This window comes from Oreochromis niloticus, linkage group LG7 (assembly GCF_001858045.2).
Source record: "Oreochromis niloticus isolate F11D_XX linkage group LG7, O_niloticus_UMD_NMBU, whole genome shotgun sequence".
NCBI classification, from domain to species: domain Eukaryota; kingdom Metazoa; phylum Chordata; class Actinopteri; order Cichliformes; family Cichlidae; genus Oreochromis; species Oreochromis niloticus.
Genome location: NC_031972.2, coordinates 27,297,880 through 27,312,252, shown reverse-complemented (window position 1 = coordinate 27,312,252; position 14,373 = coordinate 27,297,880). Strand labels below are relative to the sequence as shown.

Genomic DNA, 14,373 nt, shown 5'->3' with positions numbered 1-14,373 from the left:
CACTATCTTTTCCTCCAAGTTTTCTTTTTACACTAATACCACTAATACCTTCCCTTTACTCTCCACTTGTCTCTCTCTAGCTTCTCTTCTTTCCTTACATGGTCCCATCCTTTCACTCCTCCTCTTCTTTCCCTCTTCTCCTCCTCAGTATCGACAGAGGAGGTATGCATTTTGCTAAAACACTGGCTGATGAATCATTGATGTTGGTGTTGAGGTTTCAGTGGCTCGGGGGCAGCCGGATGTAAATAAGTGAGGACTAGGCATGGAGTATAGCTAGCTGATATTCAGCCCTCGATCTGAAACATTGATGAGATATGCATGGGAGTGCGTCTATGTGTGTGTCTGTGTGTGTGCACACTCTGGACCTTCTGTGAATGCTATTTAAGAAGGCCAGATATGACAGTTGTTTACAATTTGGTCCAGACACTGAAGAAGTAAGGAAGGAACATGGGGATAGAGAGGATGACAGATGGATGTGGGTAAGGAAGAAGAGGGAGAAGGCAGCAAGGATGTAAGGGAGGTAGAAAGAAAAAAAATTGAAAAGAAAGGAGAATGAAGAGGGGGAGTTAATGATGATGTTACTTGTATAAGTAATGAATATTAGATTACATAGAGTACAAAAACATGAATCAGGCAGACATGTCATGATGACTGACATCCTCTCAGACATGGATCACAAAAGGGGCCGTGCCCCTATATTTCCCACTTTAGACACTCCCCCTCAAGATTGAAGAGTGCAAGTGTAACTGTTAGAAAGAAAGGGAATACCTTCTGTCAGTCTGCATAGAACTTTACAGGAATTTGAAGACAAGCATCAACCTAAACTAGCAGTAAGTCTGCATACAAATCTGCTTAGCAAGAATGCTGTGATTGCACAAAACATAATGGCACTAGATAAGACTTAACTGTGGAAAATAGTTACGCTTGTTGAGTAAGACTCTCATTTGATCTTTCCCAGCAAAAGTCAAAAGTTTTGATTGTGATTACAGCATTGAGTAACTGTCACTTTTATGGCACGTTTTCTTATTTTATATATATAGATCCTGATTGGACTGAATTTTCCTATGTTTTAAAGTTCACACATATCCAATAAACACTTCTGTTTGTTTTTAAATGGCCACCAGCTTTTTGGGAAATTGGCTATGTGGTCTCCCACATATGCAAAATTTATTTGTGATGGGATAACATAGGTTAGGATACTTGCCAACTTGCTGATGTTAGCACACAGTACACATCACTCAACATTATCATATAAAAATTGTTTGGACCACAGATATGTTTTCATATTTTGTATCAACTACACCAATGAAAAGTTAACAAAAGACACACAGATGCACACACACACACACACACACACACACACACACACACACACACACACACCTATGTAACATACAAAGTATTATTCATATAATCGCTTGCCTAACAGAGTTACCACTTTTATAATCAAATCCATGATAGTTTGGTGGAAGCCATAAGTAGAAGCTATCAGTACACTGGAAAGATTTACCCTTTTCTCATATTTGTGGGAGACTATGCTGAGTAATGGATGGTGTTCTTGAGAAATACCAATGGCTGTATTGATGCACTGCATCACATTTATAGCAACACAGTGTTGCAATGGTTATCATTGTTGCCTAACAGAATGAAGGTTCTGGGTTTGACTCTACAGCCGGGTGGGTACTGTCAGTGTGGGTTTTTTGCATGTTCTCCCTCCTTACGTGGGTTCTCTCTGGACACTCCCACAGTCTGAAAACATTTATGTTAGGTTGATTAATGAAATGTTTAGACAGGCATTCAGCATCCTGCAGGAAAACACCTTCTGAGGAAGAGAAAAAAAAGATTTAAGAATCCTTGAAAATTGTCCTTAAATGTGATGGATTTCCTAATCTATCTAACCATTAGCTCCCAAAAAGTCATGCACACACACACACACACACCTATCGCAGCCAATCACCATTCCACACCTTCACTTAAAGCACTTTTCGGGCCTCTTAGTGCCTCCCTCCCTGCACTGAGCACCATTAATACAGTCACTTAGTCCACTAATACATCAGCGTGGTCAGTGCTGTTACATTATGCATCGTTTGGGGTCAGCGCACAGTGAACTGTACTGGTCTTGACTCTAACCACACATTGTAAAGGCATTATCTATTTCCCACAGAAAACAACACTGACAATGTGATGAGTGATTTAAGAAGACATGCACTGATGTGCCAGCAAATACGCTACACATACAGACATTCACACTCAAAGTTTTATGTCCGTATGCTACATGTACGCTACAGAAAGGTATTATTATAAAGAGAAAAACAGCTTTGATTAATAAAATGAAATAAGAAGGTACTGTACAGCCATTTGCAACAATGATACAGGCAATCACACCTTAAAGAGCCAAATTAGCTATGTCAATCAAGACATCATAGTTATGAGTTGGATAATAGTTCCAACATTCACAGGACATGCAACAGGCCTGCAGACTTTACATCACCTCACAAATGCTCTGAAACAAAAACAAAAAATTCTGTTACCTGTGGAAATAGACAGATTATTTACTATTTGCTTATCAAACTATTCTGCATTTTGGCTGAGCAAATATGAATTAAAAAATAAATAAATAAAAAAACATCAAAAATGACAATGAAAGGAAGCATTTTTACATGATTGCCAGGAAAGGTTTATTGTACAATGTAACAGTTATAAAATAATGGCACCATAACTGTTGAGACTGTTATAAGTCTTGCGGTTACAGTGCTGGTTGCAAAATATCCCCAGGATAAACGTAAGCCCCAACTGTAACCAAATCAAGAAGACAGATGCTACTTTTGTCTGCTCATTTATTCGCAAAGAGTCCCCAGATCAGGTACATGCTTGATTTCACCGAACATTTTTTTTATACCACAGACTCTTTGTGACACAACTGTCAAACGGATTTGTGCCTCCTTCCAGGATCAAGCCGAGGATCTTTTGCTTGTTAGACAAATGTGTAAACCACTACACTACCATCAGGACTGTTACTTTTGTGTTCCTCAATAACGATGCACACTTCTTCTGGTAGCTAAAATGGCAGATGGTGGAACAACTGGAGTGACTGTCGAAACGCTAAGTTGCATGCTTAAGCAGGGAGAAGAGATAGTTTTCCACAACAGCTAGTCTGTATTGGATTTGAGCATATAGAGCAGTTATTTTCCATTTCACATGCACCCATAAACATGAAATCCATTCTGCTTATTTCTCGTAAAAAGAGGCTGCACCATTTCCCAAAATGCTTCTCAAGAAATCACACACGAAGTAACAACTCTAATTCCTTTCCTGTTTGTCTCCTATTTTAATTCCATAATAAAAAAAACAACCCACAGGATTATGCTTGAAATAACACCTCACAAATGCACAGCACTTCCAACTTAGCATGAGTAAACTGTAAATTTTTAATTTTTACAGTACAAATGAAATCACTGGTGGGGACTATTCTCTTAGCACAGGAATACATGCATAAACACACACACAAACACAAGTGCAGCTCTTAACCACACAGTAAAACCCCCATTATCTTTTAACCACAGAAAACAACAGCGCCTTAAGGTTAAAAAACCAAACTCTCTGAAGCCCATTAGCTATTCACCGCAGGGCAGAGCACTTTAGACTGGTGGTGTATACAGTTAACCACAGTATCTGAAGCACATTACCTACTTACTTACCACAGCTCGTGTGTACGTGTATATGCGCATGCTTGTGTGTCTCTTGTACAGTATGTATACCAGGCTCAGGTTAGCTTATGTGTATGCACATTTTAACGTTTGTGAGTTACTGAGCATGCGAGCGTATCTTATCGTTTCCTGGCTGTTTGTCTGTGTGTACACATGTAACACGACACTTTAATGAAAGGAAGAGAAAGACAAGGGTGGAAGAGGCAACAGCAAAACGGGAAGAAAGATGACAGAGAAGAATATTGAACGACATAAGTCGCAAAAAATGCAAGCTATAGGGAGACACAAAAAGCAACACATGTGGACATCGATAATGCCAAGCCACAAAGTCACTTTGCATACAGCAATGTAGAAAGAAAGACAGAAAGAAAAAGAGTTACTTCTGAAACCTGCTTAAGAAAGTAAATTTAAGGACATTTTTAACAAAAAAAGCATGGAAATAGAGGGAAGAAGACAAAGAGAGAAAGAGAGAAGCGCAAGAGTGACTTAACTGTGAAATTCAGAGAGAGAAACTGCGATGAGGAGGCAGCAGTACATCTTGATCAACAGATGACTGATCATATCAGTGCTGGCCATCTTTCACCAGCCGCCGTTTGACGACATAACATGACCCCCTGTACACACACATGCACACAGCTGCGCACACACACAAGCAAACACGAGCACACTCCCACATACACGCACATCCATTTCCCCCGACATACCCTGAGGCAGGAGCATCAATAACGAATGGCCTGGCCAGGGGCTTCCACTCACTCTCACTCTCACTCTCACACACACACACACACACACACACACACACACACACTCATTCACTCACACATGCACACAAGCATGTGCACAAATACACCCCCATATGTGTCTCTCTTTCACATATTCATGCATTCATTCAAACACACATGATGGTCAGGCTACAGGAGAACAACAGAGGAATAAATTGGACACACAGACACACACATTAACCCCACAATATGGTTCTGTGCCCTCAGGCCTAAGGTCTTACCCCCTACTCAGGACCCTGTGTCCTCCTGATGCCCTGCTGCAGCTCCTCTCTGTGTAGTTATAGGCAAAAAGAAGAAGAAATGAGAGATTATTAATAAACTGTAAATACTGCTAGACCTAGAAACCTACATTTGAAGTGAACAAACGATGTGTGGAAAACAGTAAAAGCCAACAAGGGTAACACAAGAAGGGATACCAATAAAGAGGAATTAGAAAGTAAGAAATTCACAAAAAAATGTGACTCAAAGAATTCATGAACTAAAAATGAACAACTAAATGCACATACAAATTCAGTCTATCAGTACTGTTTCAACTGTAAGTGTAAATAAGCAGTATTTCATTCTTTTAAGATGCCTCACATCACCCAGAGAATGGCTAAGAATGTATTTATTTAGGTTAATTATGTTATAAAGCACAACAAAAATCTAATTCATGGAGATTTCTATAAGGTGGAGTTAATTTTCCCCTCCACAGTGTCATTTTGACAATAATAATAAAGTTCAGCTTTAACTAACAGAATTTAGTTCAGACAACTTGTAGTTAATGCTGAATTTCAATCAGTGTTGAAAACTGAACTGAAGATAGACTGTGAGGTAATAGCAGAAAGGGGTTTTAAAAAGACAAAGAAGGTTAATAAAAGGTGGTTGGGTGGTGGAAAGATGGTGGTGTTGTGTCGCCAGTCTTATTCTAAGTGTAATGGGAGTGTACTTTAACACCTGAGTCCACCAAAAGCAAGCGCACACATTTTCATATGAGATCCTTCACTTTCCATTCTGTCTTTCATCTTATATTCATCTTATATTATAGTCTTTCTGTTTCTTTTGTTTGGCTCTCCTTTTTTCTTTTCTTCTGACTTTATTAAACAAACACACCTGGTGTCTAGTTACTTGAGGCCACACGTGGCTTCTGTTCACTCATCTAACACAAGAGCAGTACTAGATTAATTCTTCAAAGTACATATCCAATCTCTGTCTTCTTACCATGATGGACGTCTCAGTCTTAAGACTTAGTCCAAGCCCACTTCAGTGGCATTGTAGTTACAAATACTAAAGTCCAGAATGATGGCTGAAGGCCAGTCCACAAATGGTCCAATCAATGTTATTTAACTTATAAAAAAACCCCCAAAAAATCATTTTAGAGAGGAGAGGAAATATTTTTATCTAAGGAGGACTCAAACTATGATTTACTGCATATAATTAAAACACTCTACAGTACTCTGGACTCTAAGTACTGTCCAGAGGTCTTAAGTAACCCCTCATTTATCTATATTTCTTTATACTGGACAAGTGGACTTCAACAGCAGACGAACAGTATACAAAAGTCACGTCCTTAAGAAACAGGAAAAAAATCCAGCAAAGACCTGAACGAGATCTAAGAGATGCATCTGCCCCTTTAGTTGATCCAATTACCAAAGCCTCATCAGAAATGGTCTCAGTGGAAGAGTGGCTGTCAAGACGCTATTCTTAACCTCCTAGGACCTGCCGTCCACATATATGGACATCACATTTTGGGTTATTTAGACCAAAATACTCAATTTTGCTCTACAAGGGCCTGATATCCATTTACGTGGACATTATACTGCTACTGTTCTATCAAAATTTTAAACGAATATCCTCATATGTGGCTCTGATTTTTCATAAAAACAAAAATAAGGTAAAAAAAAAAATCTGGTAATTCTTTGTTTTTACATTCATTGGGCCCCAATAGGACCAAATATCAAAGAGAAATTAAAAATGCATGCCGTGGAAGAGTTCGGGTCTTAGGAGGTTAAAGAGAGAAAAGTCTGAGGTATGCCAGATTACACAATAAGTGGTCTGAAAATCGGTGGGAACAGGCTTTTGATGATGGCATGATGAATTCAAATGTGAAATTTCTTGTCCCCCTGTCCCACATTTTGAAACAACACCCTGTATTTTGACTGGTTCTGTTGGACATGCACTTATCAAAAGTACCCCAATGAATACAATGGTGGCTGTTTTTTATACTCAGACTGTTAGCCTGTGTGAGGCCATAGTTATCTTGGAAAGTTACAAATCAAACATGCATCTAAACTTACAATTAAAGATTAAAAACTGCCTCCAGACAGAAGAGCGGCTGAAATAAAAGTGAAACAAAAGAGAATAAAGTAGTATACAAAGAGTATCTCATTAGACCATAAAATTTAAATTTAAAAAAACTTAAGCTTCATTTTATACTTACTGTATGTACTTAGCAAGTAGTTGGAAATATAATACATTTGGCCTGTACATGGTAAATGAAAATCTGGTAACATTCACAATTTATTGTATTTTCATTTTGTAAGTTTCACACTACCTCTCAGCATTGTTGAGGTGATGTCTCTCACAAACCCAGAGCCGAGACCATCGTGGGATCAACTTGACAGAAAAAGCAGTCAAGATCCGAAGAAGAGCTTTGAAATGTCTATAAATTAGCCTGGAGAACTATTCCTGAAGACTCCTTAAAGAAATTACAAGAAAGCTTGCCTCAGACTTCAGACTATGTTGAAGAATTAAGGCGGTCAGACGAAATATCGCCTTTCAAGTTTGTTAGAATAGTTCAGACTCTGTTTTTGTCTCTGTTTACATTTATCTTTTTACATGTTTCAATAAACCGCCTATTTCTAATTTTGCTAGCAAAATATAAAGGAATGACTGATGGCTGAAGACTTTTGCACTGTACTGCATTTCTAATTCAAGTTCAAATGCACCTATTTAACTTACTAGAGGCAATGTAAGCTGTGAGTTAGACACGAGGATCTGCAACCTATAGTCTAAGCTGATGTTTCATTATCACAAATACTGTTTTGTCAAGCATTGTAAATAAAAGAGCAGAACGTGACATATTGTATAGACAAAACCTCCCCTGTGACACAGGTAGTCAATTATCTCGGAACATAAATGTACCTGAAAGTTGACACTTTAGCGATTTGCTAAATATCAAAACCACGGTGCAGTCAAGTGTAGAGGCAATCGTTATTTGTGTAGGTTGACCCTGCACCTCAAAAGCCGACCGTGTGGCATTTAGTGCTGATACACAAACACAGCTGATCTGCAGCAATAGCGGTCCAGCCTCCTATGGGAAGTGTGGCCTACCCCTGACTATTTAATAACAGAGGGAGAAAAAAAAATCGCTGCACATAAAGCTGTCTTTGCTTCTTAATTGCACTCTTTAGTTATTCCAGTTAATGTTAAATACTGACAGAGAGGGTTTAGAGACACATTAACACACACACGCAGATTAACACTTACACACCTTAAGGTTGTGGGTGAACTATACATGACACATACACACACAAAAAGAAAAAAAAATGCTTTAGGTGAGCCACCAAAAACACACTGAGGATAATTATTACATTCATATGCAAACGTCTGCAGTGCCTGCCTGGCAGCCTGCGTTTCTTAAAGTGTGTGCTTTTCTTATTTAATTAATTAAAACAATTGTCAATGAACTTTAAATTAGTCCAGCATAAAATAATCATTTCCAGTGTGTGTGTGTGTGTGTGTGTGTGTGTGCGTGTGTGTGTGTGTGTGTGTGTTAATAATTAGCAGGCAGTAAAGCGGCTGTGTTAATTGCATTTAGGATCCTGCCTGGGGAGAGAGAGGGGAAGAAGTGAGCAAGAGAGAGAGAGACACAAAATGAGGGAAAGAGAGGAAGAGAAACAGCAAGCAAGCGAGAGCGTGCATGCAAGAGAGAGAGAAAAGGACCGTGTCTCATCTCTTGTTCCTGAAATAGAGAATTCCCATGTATTTTGAGATATAAAATGGAGCATGGAGCCCCCAGGAGCAGGAAAACACACATATACCGTCCATCTCACACACACTTTTTTTTTATTCACTCACACCCTCATACATACACAGCCCCTGGGAGCATAGCGCTAACCTTAATTAGCCTAACACTGTGGTGAAATTGATTGAAATGCAGAACATCAATTATTAAGCCTAACTGTTTTCATAACCCCACACACACCCCGCCATGTAGCACATGTAGGGGGAGGCGGAGAATATTAGGGAGGTGGAGATGTGTGTGATAAGATAGGAAAAGTGCGAGCACAGACACGTGCGTGTTTGTTTGTGTGCACGGCCTTCAGTAGCTCATTGCTTTAAAAAGTAATGTGAGATTATGTGAAAATACACAGTGTACACAGCTGCACACTTAATACACAGAATTAACACACAAACATGCATAAGTATGATCTGCTTTGCAACAAATAGGGAAGAATATTAGCTGATATTATTACATACAATGTATTGACATTGGGAGGAAAGACAACTAAGAGAAAAAGGTAAGAAGATCAGCGAAGGAGACAAAAGCAGCTTACAGGGCAGACCCAGAACTGCAAAAGTGACAGTAAAAAATAAGCTTTGCTTTAGTTTGTTTTACTATCATTAACCTAAACAAAGAACAACTAGTGCTTTATATTTTGTTCATTCAACCAAAGTGAAAAGGTTAGAAGAGACAGAATGTCTTCTCCCCCTCCGCACAAACAGTGCATAGCCTCCATCAGTGTAAAAACAACCCCACAAACAGCTCATTTACAGGTGCTGCTGTATGCTCCATTCTGCCACTCACCGAATAGAGTGGATACTGAGACAGGTTTGCCTGTGGTGGGAGAGCAAGACCTCACGCTCACAGGGCACTAAACTTATCATTGGGCAATTTTTTTAAGGAAAAGTCGCTGTAAAGACATGAAAACTTGCTAAAGCTTTAAGATGGCAAAAATGAGGTGAAGTATAAGGCATGGTTGAGATGGTGTGTGTTTCAGCACCTAAAAAAATCACCTAAAAGTCAATTATAATCTCAAAATTTGAGGCCACATACCCATCCCCAAAAAACATTTATATGCATAGTTGAATATCTGTGCACAGTTCTAAATTTCATGTTTCCAATTTGTGCTATTAAGTAGTTGTACAAGAAGAAGCAATCAGCCTTTTGTGTTGTCACTGGACATTTCAACGCGATGAACCATCTAACATCAGTTACACTTGTATTTTAAAGAAAACATAGAAGAAAAACCTTGAAAGTATATTTAGATTTTACAAGAGATATTCAGTATTCTCAGCTAAGCGTAATATTTCCCATCCACATAATGAGCTGATCTTAATTACAAATGAACCACAATACAATCACCTGTAAAAAAACAAAACAAAAAAAACCTTAATGACCATTTCTGTTACAGAGTAACCTTTTGAACTCAGTTGCAGGTGATGAGCGATGATATAATGACGTCACAAACACTCTTAGAGTTCATAACAGCTCATAATTGGAGGGATCATTTTGGGTTAAAGTAGAACTCACAGGTGGCCAATAAGAACAAACACATTTGAAATAGAGTGCCTGAGTTGATTTCTGCGACACGGATTGCTTTCATATTACAAGACTATTTCAAGGGTAACTTTGCCATCAGTTTCATCCATTTGGAAGACAAGTGGTTTCTAGGCGCTTAGCTGTCTATGATTCATCTATTTCTCATAGTGAATCAGTTAAATGGAAATTGAAGGATATCTGGTTGTTAAGTAAGCAAGACAGTTGATACAATATCAGGTTAAGCAGCATGTGCAATGCTGCAGGAATGCATTCCATTTTGAAAGAAAAATAAACTGGAGAGACAATTTGGCAATTTCTTTTTCTTTGTTTACATGAAATAAGTCATCTATTATGATTAATTACTGTCAATATCGCATTATTCCTCCAACATAGAATGCATCCTTTTTGCAAGTCTCCTGCCTCAACACAGTTAGACTTCCAGCTGACCATGATTTACACACTTATGGCGCAAATAGGCAGCAGAAAGCATGGCTTTTGCTTCTGTTTTGGGACTTTAAAATTTGGATAGATTACAGATATATAATTATCACTCATCCCATTAGAATAAGTTGAACTGTCGATAATATGTGAAACTCTGTGGGTGGACATAGGAATGGACTTTCAGTTGAGACATTAAGTTGTGCATTCCCCCACATTAAAAAAAATGTTCATATTCAGATGTAAGATCTGATTTTTTTTTTAGAACCATAAAGAAACAGGGAAAAATAGTCTCAGTCTCCCCTAAAGAACCTTGACCAAAGGAGGTCTACCGCCTGCCACACTGCACTCATATCTTCATGTGACCACACCATGCCCCATCCCCAAACTCGATGACTCCCTGACCTCCAGCCTATCTTTGTCCCAGCGCTGCCACGACCCACTGAGTCAGTGGAAAACTCATTTAGGCCTAATTACATGGACTAGCCGTCTACACCCCCTTACTTTCTTTCCCCTCTTCGGTGAAAGAAAGTAAGAGAGGGGTAGATGGCTCTTTTCTTCTTTGCTCTCTCGCTGTCCTTTTCTCTTTGCTCTCTCGTTTCTTCTCTCATCGTGCTCCAGTTACCAGGTCAGAGTAGCCCTCCGCTACCAGCCAGCCAAAACACACACATGCATGGACACACACCGGCACACAGGATATCCAACACTCTAGTGTGGCCAAGAGGCCACAGGTAAGCAGGTACAAAGGCTTTTAGATGGTGCATTGTTATTTCCTCGGGGTCAGCCATAGGTTAGGGCCCAGTCTTAATTAGTTAACATAACTTATACATGATCAACCTTCTTCAGGTCCTATGGTACCCAAATACACACAAAGTGCCTTTCTAAGATGTAAAGCCAAGAGGTAAGAAGGGTTCATCTACACATGTATCGCCTGTTCCCAAGGAACCATCTACTTAACCCTGTCCAGGAAAGACACACATCATTCGTGTGTACACACACACACACACACACACACACACACACACACACACGGATGGATCAAGCAGCACGTATAAGGTTTAGAATCAAGGGGTCAGGTAAGTGAAATGTAAGGAACCCATGAAAGGAATCTTACACTGGGACGTCAAATGGCACAAACACAACGTCAGAAACAAAAAGTCATATTAATGATAGATGTCAGTCTGGGGTCAGCACGCAGGTTGTATGTCAGGACCTACGCTGCAACATCACCAGGTTTTAAAAAATACCTGACAGGTAGATTTAATTGTATTCTTAAAAATCCTCCCACCTTTGTCAGATAGATTATTTTTCACCACAGATGCACAGACATAAACAAAGACAGAGACGTGGACAGCAATAGATAAACAAATTACAAGTCAGTCATATTTATAGCTGTGCTGAAATGTATGATGAGGAGTCAAGCTAGTAAGTCCAGCTGAGAGAAAATGGAGAGAGCCTTGTCGGTACGCATTACGTAGATTAGCCATACTGTTAAGAGCAGCAGTCATAAAACCAATGAAATGTCATAACTACACTCAAATAAACTATTTTTTAAAAGCACTAAAATATTGATAGAAAATTTCATGCTCACATGAAATCCATAATACACTACACATACTAACAGCCTGGAGTAAGATCACAGTTGCAAAATACTATTTTTGCTGCTGACTGTAATTTACCAAGCCGAATTACTCTCATAGTTACTGGGAATCATATTTTGCATTTGCAACCTCTGCATGAAAAGCCAGCACATCCGATCAATATCTAGTCCATAAAGCAGACGCCACAGTCACAACAATTAACGTTCTTGCGTCTATTAACCAATCGGAAATATAAACTGAAATCTGTTCTGCCACCGCAACTGAAAAAAACATGACTGCCACCATTAATAGTCTATATTACACTTCCAGAAAGTTTAGGCACACTCAGGATATGGTATTAATTTGTTTGGGAAATGCTTACTGCTCTGTACTCTAAGAGGACTCAGGGGACTGGATGAGATCCAAGGCCAAACCATAAGGAAGGAGAGTAAGCATCAACAACAACACCCTAATGATGCTCTGATAATGGAGCACAAGTGGGTCACTTAGAAAAACTACTCATTCGGGCAGGCAAAAAAGATGGTAATAGGTGCACTGGCATAAATTTAACTAGGAAGACCAAAATGCTATGTATTTACACAAAACAGGTAAAATGTGCTAAAAATATTTTACAGCTTTTTTTTAAAAATCAAAACACCAATTATCTAAAACTAACAACAACAGTACATACTATAAAACATATAAAAGATACTCCACTCTCTAGACTGTTTACTCCACCCAGCCTTTTAACTGCAAAGGTTTTTAATGTGTTTTAATGTGTCTGGGACGTTTAACTGTAAAACCAACATATCACTAAGTAGACTATTTCACTACAAGGGAGGGGGTTAAAAGAAGGTTTCACTCACTGACAGTAAACAAATATAAATAATTCAGGGAGGGAGAGATTACCATTTTATTTATGTTACAGGTCAGTTACTGTTTCAGGGTTGTGATCCAGTGTCTGTATATATGCTATATATGCTTGTGAGTGTGAAGATAAAGAAGAAAACATTCATAATCAAACTGGTTTGGTCAATTTTTTAAAGACATATACAAACTACTTAAATCTTCATTATAATGCTAAGTAACTGTCAGTGTCAAAACTGAACATTTTCCTTGTAGACAGGTAGCGTACCTGTGTCAAAGTCGGGCTTTCCTTAAAACACATTTCCAAATTAACACGTGCACAGATTAATAATACTCATGTGAATTGGGAGTAAAATAATGCAAATATACATAAATAAACACAAAAATAAAATTTACATTTAAAAATAGGTTTTGAGCTTCGTTATTGCGCCTCACACCCCTGGGGCGCTTCATTAGTTTGCTTCTACCTCCCCCTACCGGCAATGAAAGCATAAGACATCTAGCACCAGTAACCCAAGCTCCTACAACCTAGGCTCCTAGGTCAGTGATTTTGCTTACATTTTTTATAGTAATGCCATCCTTTTTAGTATTTGAACTAATCCACGAAAGTCGTTCAGTTTACATGCAATACACTGTATAAACCACATAAGCCTAGCTAAATACACTTTAGCGAAGTAGCTTTAAAATAGGATATCTAAAAGCAAACACAAGCTAAAAGACTTCTAACAGACAGTCTAAATCAAGCTAACTTCAATAGACGTCTGTGCATCAACTTATTGATTTTAATAATTTTATTATACTTATTTCTCCCGAGAGTTACAGGATGGACATTAGCCAAAGACAGTACCTGGACCTCCGAAACGCAAATTCTTCAAGTGTTACTGTTTAATTTAATCCATCGAAGAACTCAGTTTTTAGCTAATTAGCTGGAAGAGCCCGTCATTGTCGTAGCTGTGGTTGAGATGATACTTTTTCCAGCTAAGTCTTGCAGCTAATCCATTTTAAAAGTGTCTTCACGGTGTTCTTGCTGGCCTAAGCTAATCAATCATCTAATACACTAATATTTAACAGTTTTGCTTCTGTTTTTCATCTTTATGGGGAGAGCAAATAAACGTGTCTGATTATACAAAAGAAACTAAGACTTTTTTATGTGCACATAAAATACGTGCAGCAACTCAGTGAAGTTCAAATTGAGCATCTGCGTGGGGGAAAAAGATGACTGATGTGACTTGGTATGTGACATGGGTGTTGGTCTGAGTATTTTAGAAACTGCTGCAATCTGCTGTCATTCTCCTGCACAACTATCTCTAGGCTTGGTCTGAAAAGAGAAAATAGCCAGTGAGGGGGCAAAAATACCTTGTTGTGACAGAGTTCAGAGCAGAGCGCTTCAAGCTGATAGAAGGGGAACAATGGCCCAAATAAACAGTCATTACAACTGAGGTATGTAGAAGAATATCTCTAAATGCACAATATGT

General features: G+C 38.7%; 1 long non-coding RNA gene across 1 annotated transcript; it reads right to left on the bottom strand.

Annotated features, from left to right (window-relative positions):
• Positions 1-2,381: 2,381 nt before the first annotated feature.
• Positions 2,382-14,244, bottom strand: LOC112841773 (uncharacterized). Its single transcript, XR_003221164.1, has 3 exons — positions 13,746-14,244; positions 4,711-4,759; positions 2,382-2,503 (listed from the first exon to the last, which is right to left on the bottom strand). It is a non-coding gene; the product is annotated as an uncharacterized LOC112841773 (long non-coding RNA).
• Between the last annotated feature and the right edge of the window lie 129 nt (positions 14,245-14,373).